This window comes from Saimiri boliviensis, chromosome 10 (genome assembly GCF_048565385.1).
Source record: "Saimiri boliviensis isolate mSaiBol1 chromosome 10, mSaiBol1.pri, whole genome shotgun sequence".
NCBI lineage: Eukaryota > Metazoa > Chordata > Mammalia > Primates > Cebidae > Saimiri > Saimiri boliviensis.
The window spans coordinates 102,297,451-102,306,709 of NC_133458.1; the positions used below are offsets into that span (position 1 = coordinate 102,297,451).

Below are 9,259 nucleotides of genomic sequence, written 5' to 3' on the forward strand. Positions count from 1 at the left end.
AGCGTTTCTGAAGTTAGAAAATAGCAGAAGATAACCTTTAACTGCCCTTTCAAAAGTTTATCAGTCTTAAATACTAGTATTAATCATTGGGAGGTCTTATTTGCATATATTTTGTAAAAATAAGTATTGAATTACAGGAGCTATATATATTCATTTAAATTATGAGTTTTTTTGACCTCACATTGTTTGAAAATCAAATAATTAGTTTAAAAAATGTATTATTGTTATTTCAGGGCTCTTTCCCCATAGTACCTTTAAGAACTAAAATGTATTTAAGTGCCAGTTATATGCCTAGAACTGCCTTAGACCTGCTGAGTATATCATATTCTACTTAGTGTAAGATCTCATAGATTGTGTGATGCCCCATTGTTGTATATATCAATACAATAATTTTAAAAATGCTACCAATTATAGATGTAATAAACCATGAATTATAAGCAGCATTCCAATGTCAGAAGTGTTAAAATGTGACCTACTCTTTAAGTCATCCTGCAAAGTAGGTATAACTGTATCATTTTACTTAATTCAAATGTTTTTGTTAAGTAGTACTAATAGTGATAATTATAATATCTGGCCAGATGTAGTGGCTCACACCTGTAATCCCAGAACTTTGGGAGGCTGAGGTGGGAGAATCACTTGATACCAGGAGTTTGAGACCAGCCTGGGCAACAAAGTGAGTCTTATTCTACCAACATTTTTAAATGAATAGTTGGGCATGCTGGTGCACATCTGTAGTCCCAGCTACTCAGGAGGCTGGGGATGGAGGATCACTGGAGCCCAGGAGTTCCAGGCTACAGTGAGGTATGATTACACCATTGCTCTTCAGCCTGGGCAAAAGAGTGAGATCTTGTCTCACAAAACAAAAATCTAACAATTATTGAGTTGCTGTTGTAGTAACTATTCCAAATACTTTACCTAGTTTATCATTTAAGCATCACAACTGTGATAGCTACTATTGTCACCTTTACTTGATTAATGAGAAAGTTGAGGCATAGAAAGGCAAAGCAATAGTTCATAAGTGACAGAGATTAAATTGGGACTCAAGCCCTAGTTGAACTGAATCCAAAGACTGAGCTTTTTCTATTCATGTAGGCTGCTGATTTCAGTGAGCAATAAGAGCTAATAAGTATTGTACTTTCGTAAAAAAATTATTTGTTTTGAAAACAGAGGAAACGCATGTTATCAAATGTTTACAATTGAATGCTTGTATGTTTTGAGATATTGCACTACAATTTCCTAAAAAGTCCTCTTACTCTCATAGAACTCCTCTACATTGGGCCTGTGAACGTGGTTATGCAGAAGTGGTCACTCTTCTGCTAAACAGAAATTGCAAGATTGACAGCCGTGACAATGGAAACAGGACGCCTTTGATGCTGGTATATAGTAGCCAACTCTTTCAGCATGACATGGATTTGATTTACATATGTAGAATTAAAGTAAATTTATCTCGTTTAAGTATAACTAGTTGGTGAAACCTGTGGAATGTGTATTTTGAATTTTTAGAACTTACAGTTTATTTCTTGATCTAATTTGGACAGGCTGTGAATTGCCAGCATCCTACTTGTGCCAGTATTCTTCTGGAGCACAATGCCAAACCAAATCTTCGGGATATGTTCAATCACAATGCTCTCTTTTTTGCTGTGGTGCAGAACAGTACATCACTGATAGAAATACTGCTTTCCTATCATGCAGATATTGAAGCATCAGACCAGGTAGAGATCAATCAACTTTCTTTTCAAAAGATTTCTTTTGACATTGCCATAGGTAAGGGTCAATTTTTCATATTTGGAAGCTAAAGCATTCCCTGAATACAAATGCAAATTAAGTTATCTTGAAATGACTTAATTGTCTAAGACTTTATTTTAAATATGGATACTTTTAAAGAAGCGTTAAAGGGCACAGCTTTTTAAAATGCCCTTTGGAAAATACCTGTGAATTTGTTAAAAGTAAAACTTTTTCAATTTTTTTCTATGCGGGGTTATGATTTTTTCCCCAATTAGTGTAAAACAGCACAGGAAAAAAAAATATGCCTGGAAATAAGCTTTATCTTAAAACTCAAACAAAACTAAAGCAACTTACAATAAATAGACATCTTGCTGCTGCTGCTGCTGCTGATTTTCTAAAAAACTGATGTATTATCTCTCAATGGCAAGGCTTAAGAGGGAAATAAGGATAGGGAAAGGGATAGCAATCAGAAATATTCAAGTCACTTGGAAACTAGGTAGTGAGGAAAAAATGCCAAGAAGAGTTTCGTTTGTTTGTTTGTTCAGTTTGTTTTTCTTCCAATTTATGTGTTGAGACAGGTGCTCTTTAACTTTGGGCCTAATAATTTTCTGTTTGAAAAAGAGAGTGAGTTGAAACTTGCCTAGAGATTAATTTTAGGAGGCTGTGAGGAAACCAGATTGGCAATGAATACGTGGTGACAAAGTGAGAAACACTTCTGCAGAATGTGGAACAAATTATTAACTGACTTATTATCCATCCTGGCAGAAACAGCCACTCAGATGAGAGTCTAAAGTCTCCTCTCAAATCTAGAATGTCTTGGTGGGAAGGTAGGAGATAAGGAGCTTATAAATAGCAAAATCAAGTTGGGTTTTGAGTTTACTTGTCCCTGTTATACCCATACCCAGGAAAATTAACTGGAGTTTTAATAAATGACTCTGTCTCTTACTCTTTTCTCTTTTTGGCCACATCTCCAACTGATAAAGGGAATTAGCCATGTGGGTGAGAGATGAGACTGAAGTGATTGTCTGCTGCACTAATTCTCAGAACTGTGCATTATAGTGACCTAAGGAAATTTTGTTAAAAGTCTAAAATTGTAGGCTTTCCCCTGAAGGTTTTGATGTAATGGATCTAATAAGCCCTGAAAGTGTTAAAAAATGTTTTCTTGAAGTTGAGCACAGTGGCATGTTCCTGTAGTCCGAGCCTGAGCATAATAGTTTTAGTCTGGCTTGAGCAACATAGTGAGACTCTTGTCTCTAACAATAATAACATCAACAAACAAACAAACAAAAAACCTCAAGGTTCGGATACACTTTTGAAATCCACCATTAATCATTCACTGCCATTCAGAGAGTCTTTAGAAATTTGCTCATGGGTAATATTTCAATAAATAGAGGCTGACCCTTTCATGATTTATGTGCCTTTGTCACCATGCAGGTGATGTGTCAACATATGTTCATTACAGGTTGGGTTTTCTCAATTAGAATAGCAGAAAATCCTAAACATTTTTTTTCAGTTGAAGATGTATGATGAACTATCTCAGTATATCTGTTAGATTTATAGAGCTTTAGCCTAATCAGGATGTCAGTTTTAAACAACGAAATTCATAAAGTTAGTAAGAATACATATAGGAATTCTTTCAATAATTTAGTTTTAGCAGTCCTATGAACTAATTATCCGTTTGGTTAACAATCTGGGAAAATTCTATACAAATAGATTTTGAGTGAATAAATGTTGGAAAAATTCTGGAAGCAGGTATATTAATGAGTCTTTATAGCAATTTTTATTATTCCTTGAGGGCCTGATTCTTTGTTAAAACATATTGTTTTAATATGTTTTAACATATTAAAACATTCGCTCAGGGCAGTGGCAAAAATATTCAAAAAAATTTAGAGAAATTTATAGAATGCAGTCACAAACCTTCTTGGAGGGCCAAGAAATTTTCATAGTTTTAGTAGACATTTCAGCTGAAGGCAGCCTAAATCCCCTTTACCTTTAGTTAATAAGAAAAGCAAATGGCTAGGCTATGTGGGGGAGTTTATCTGAATAACTTGTTTACTTAAAATTAACCTTTGAGCCAAATGGCCCTCTTGGGGGGAAGTTGACCAGGGAGATGACCCTCTAATGGTCTTTGCTTTGGGCTCAGAACCTGGCCTTTAATCTTTCTGTACTTAGAGCTGAACTTGTAGTGTTAACTTAGAGCTTCTGTTATTAAACCTGTACCGAATAAATGGGGAGAGGGTGAACTAGTCAGGGTCATGTAGCTGTGATCTCTCTCTGTGAGTGGCTCATGACTCCTTAGCTCACTCATTCACTGGAAATTTATATCTGACTGCATTTATTCATCCACCGTGCAGCTGGGGTCTGCAGGAGGATGGACCCTATATGATACTAGATAAATAAAATGTTTTACATGCAAAAACTTAAATTATACACAACCATTTATGAGCACATTCATATCAAATATAAAAACACAAGGGCTATATTCTAATGTGGTGCACAGATGTGTTTGTCTCTATAAATTGAGTCAATATGTAAAATTTAGAAGACTCATGCAGAAATCTGGACTTCAGCCTGGTGGCTCAAGCCTGTAATCCCAGCACTTTGGGAGGCCGAGGCGGGTGGATCACGAGGTCAAGAGATCAAGACCATCCTGGTCAACATAGTGAAACCCCGTCTCTACTAAAAATACAAAAAATTAGCTGGGCATGGTGGCACGTGCCTGTAATCCCAGCTACTCAGGAGGCTGAGGCAGGAGAATTGCCTGAACCCAGGAGGTGGAGGTTGCGGTGAGCCGAGATTGCGCCATTGCACTCCAGCCTGGGTAACAAGAGCAAAACTCTGTCTCAAAAAAATAAAATAAAATAAAATAAATTCTGGTGTACCCTGAGTTTCTATCATGTTTGGTCTGCTGTGCAGAGGTTGCCCCTTTATAGAAGGCATGTAGTCTCCAGTCTGTGACTGTGCCCACCTCAGTTCTTCCCTTACATAGGTAACCTTCCTGAGTCCTTGTTAATATTTGAGTTTACAACTCCTATGCCATAGTATATTTTGATAAAGATGTCAAGGTTTTTAAGTCAGCATGTATTTGGTTATAATAGGTAGTCTATAGATTATATAAATCCCTCAGTTATGGGGTTGAATTTTAGAAATTAGAATTTACAACTTTTAAAACTCTTTTTCTTTATATGTACCACAAATAATCATCTGCCCATAAGAATGCCTGGAAACTTTTTTAGGTTATTCCTGGCTGTAGTTGGAGAGTTTATGAATATTACAGACATTACATCTTTCTCCTCAGCAATCTTCCTTAAAAAATGCAAGTGACTTATTTTCTTTAATTACGATAGAAATAATCCATATGGATCAGTTTGAGAACTTTTACAGATAAGCCATTATATTTTTATTTCTGATTTATATTTTGCCTAATATAAAAAATAATTTTAAATAGCCATTTAAATGAAAACCAATAAAAATGGATTTTAAAAGTAGAATTGCATTGAGGTCCCAAGATTACCATTATAATTGAGAATAGAATTTCTTACTGAGCTTTAAATAATTATTTTTAAGCTTTTTAAACTTATCTCTCTTATACAGAACATACTGAGCTTTCTAACAGTTAAGATAATAATCTATTCCCTTGTATTAGGAAAAAAACCCCATGGACTATGTAATAATAAGGAAAATACGTGCATCTGATGCCAATCTCTCTTAATTCAGAGCTCATTTTCTTAGTGCCCCATTTGGAGCAGGAGTGCCTGACATTGGCATCTGGGATCCTGACACCATGATAGAAATGAATCAAACAAGTTTGTACCACCCAGAGGAAACCACCACCTGTATTTGGAAACTCTGGCAACTGTATCTCTGAAACTGTTAATTACTCAAATGTTAATGTTTGCCACAAAAAGTATTGTCAAATGGGGATTAGGTAAAATTCAGGAGATTTCTTGATTATTGGACATAAAATACAGTTTTGTAATACTTCTCAAGTGCAGATGGTCATAGAGTCTTTCTCTTGGGGTATAATACTTCTGGTAAAGTAAATACTCTCTGGAATATAGTTTAAGAAACACTGCTTTAGGGATAATAACGTAGATTGCTAATTTATATAAAAAATCTAAAGAGTTTGCTACTGTGTCTTAGATTTGGGGGCTAGAGAGACAAAAGATACATGCCTTGTTCTCAAGAAGCTCTTGATTTCAGTGGGAAACAACAAAATGATTATAATATACCATGCTAAGTGCTGTGATAAAGGCAAGGATTCTTGGTAGTGGTTAAAATGTTTGAAGTGAGTTTTGGCAGTGATGACCGTTAATGCAGGGAGGCAGAGGAAGGGTGTTTGCAAGACAAAGAACAGTGCAGTGAGAAGGAAGGGGCTGCTTTTCATTTACTTCTTTTCTATATTGTATGTTGAAGTTCAAAGCATCTTAGAGAAGATTTTCAGTTCAGTTAAGAAACACAATTTTGTGAATTATTTCTTTCTGCTTTTTTATAGGATGGAATCACACCACTTTTTTATTCGATATTTTTCCACTGTCAGAGAGCGATGGAATGTTTGTTAAAATACAATGCAAATATACATGCAGTTGATAACTGCGGACGGTACGGTAGTTCTTCTTCTTCTTAATAAAAACCTCAGTGTTCTAGAGTGTTAGTCACTCTAGTCAGAAGTATTAATGAGAAGATTAACATAATTATTGGCATATAGTTAAAAATATCAACACAAATAATCAGGTAGAAAAGCAAATATTTGGACTGAGCAACATAAAGAACAGTATGTAGTAGAATTCATCTTCTCTTACAGAGTGTTCGTTATTTGTAATCTGATGTTTTTGGTCCTGTAATCTTATTTTAGCTAAATGATTTTGTATTTGTTATATTATTATTATTATTATTATTTTGAGAGAGAGTCTCGCTCTGTTGCCAGGCTGGAGTGCAGTGGTACAATCTCAGCTCACTGCAACCTCCACCTCCCAGGTTTAAGTGATTCTCCTGCCTCAGCCTCCCAAGTAGCTGGGACTACAGGCACGGGCCACCATGCCCAGCCAATTTTTGCATTTTTAGTAGAGACAGGGTTTCACCATGTTGGCAAGAATGGTCTGGATCTCTTGACCTTGTGATCCACCCACCTCGGCTTCCCAAAGTGCTGGGATTAAAGGCATAAGCCACTGTACATGGCCAGTTTTATTAATTTTTAAAGTGTGGACTTTTAGTTTATGACTACTAGTATTGCTGCTGTTGTTGTTGTTGTTGTTTTCAGCCTGCAGATAGCTCTTCTCTGACCCCTAGCTGATTTAAATTACAATATATCACACTGGAAAAGCAATGCAGAAATCTTTATCTAAATTTTTGCCTACTTTACATAAGTGACCTCAGCACAGTTTCTTGGCCATCAAAGGACTATACAGTAGCAACTTGTATTATGTCATACCCCAGTGGGACAAGAGGCTTTCTTGTTGTCTCTTTCCTTGGTGATAATTTACAAAGATGAACACTTGAGCACCCAAGATGCTTATTGACATAAGCTAGTCCATGTAAATGATTATTCCAGCTACACTGACAGGCAGGATATTATACTGGTAAAGTGTATCAAACTAGCTGATTAAAAATGTCTTTATTAAAGGTCTTGAGTGGAGTTTATTTCTTTGTTATTTTAGAACAACTCTCATGGCTGCTGTAGAGCGTGGCACTCCAGATATGGTCAAAATCCTTCTTGAGCAAAAGATTAATATCTTTGCTCGAGATAAGCAAGGAAAAGATGCAGAAGATTATGCTATTTCTCGTGGTTCGACAATGTAAGTATTTAATTGAAGTTTAAAATTATTGCAATGATTGCATCTTATACATTAGGTGAGAGTTCATAGTTTGGTTCAGATCGTTTGAAATAACATGAGTTAGTCTACTTTTTAGCCATAAATCAAGCAGAAGGCTAGATTAGTTAGAAGTAGACAGTAAGATTTTTTTCAGGACTTTTAAGAGCTTTATCGCTAGATATCTCAAAGTTGTTCATTTTATTCTAAGTATAATTAGCATGCATTGGATAAAAATAGAGCCATATCTTTGACTTCTTTTCTTCCCCCCCACCCTTTTTTTTTTCTTTTTTTTTTTTTTTTTTTTTTTTTTGTAGATACAAGGTCTCACTGTGTTGCCCAGGCTGATCTTAAACTCCTGAGCTCAAGTAATTCTCCTGCCTTGGGCTCTCAAAGTGCTAGCCACCATGCCTTCCTTGCCTGCCTTTATAAATTAATTATTAGGTATTGAAATGTTCCATTTGGGGCTATCTCCTGTGTCTTCATTCTTTGAATTTTCCAAGAAGCTAAGGGGTTTCCTAAGTCCAAAGAAGGCAATCTTTCTTTGCAAGTCAGAAGGGGGAAAAGGCCGCTGTAATCATGCTGTTGTTTCCATGGATTTACTTGCTGTATTGTGGCCACTGTAACTGATCCTGCAATCTGATAATGATTGATCTGTGCCACCAGGATGCCTGCACTGATTCGGACCCCTCGGTTTTCATGATAATTTATATAGAGAGTTCAAAGCTACAGTGTTTGTTTATGTATTTATGCTCAGTCATTATTCCCAACACCCTGCTCTGGCAGCTAGCCCTCCTAGTTTTACCCACACAAATATTGAGTCAATTGATACTCCCCCTACACTAAAAACCTTATTTGGAGCCCACCTGTTAACCAGACTTAGCCTAGGCCTTCACAGTAAGTTATTCTTTGAGACCCTTGTTTGTCCTTTCTCTAACAAATCTAAGTTGGGATTGCTGTCAACAGTCAGGGATGTCCAGATAATTTTGCAGGAAGAGAACAGACTTCCCTTTCCCTTTTGCTATCAGATCTGTACCTTAAGGCTTTTTTACATTGTGTGCAGCAGCTTTGGTCAGATAGCAGAAGGTTCCGTGTTATCTTTCCACAGAGTATGGGAACCAACTAGCAGTTGGCGCCGCAAGTAATATGTCTCTGTAATAATGAAAATCTCCCAGGCTACTTGCATCTCTTCCTCAAGTTTTAAATATATTTTAAAATTCTACCTCACAGGAAGCCATTCAATACAATTATCTGAATCTGAAGTAAGTGGGTTGGATTTAATAGAGCTAAGCCTCATCTATGACTCATGAGTATCCACGTATCAAACACAGCTTTGTACTTGTTTCAGCAGCACATATTTTAAAATTGGATCGATACAGAGCAGATAAGCATGGCTGCTGCCCAGGGATGGCACACAAATTCATAAAGCATTCCACATTTTGCATTGTCTTTGGAAGGTCATTTGACTATTTGTTGACTAGCTACAGGGAAGGAGTGTGAGTCAAACCAAAACAGGAGTGACACAATATTGAAATTGTGATTATCGCTATAAAACTATTGATGTTTGGTGATCTATGAAATGAGAACAGAGCTGAGTAATAATGGGATGTTACATGTTGTTAGTACATGTCTTGGAAATGTACTTGGAAAACTTGCAGTTCCATGAAGGAAATCATGGAACTGAAAATCAGTAAAAGCAGGGTTTTGTCTTGTATGTTAGTTGG

At 36.3% G+C, this 9,259-nt stretch overlaps 1 non-coding gene across 1 annotated transcript; it reads left to right on the forward strand.

Annotated features, from left to right (window-relative positions):
• Positions 1-8,870: 8,870 nt before the first annotated feature.
• On the forward strand, positions 8,871-8,977 carry LOC120360806 (U6 spliceosomal RNA). Its single transcript, XR_005577224.1, has one exon. It is a non-coding gene; the product is annotated as a U6 spliceosomal RNA (small nuclear RNA).
• The last annotated feature ends 282 nt before the right edge of the window (positions 8,978-9,259 follow it).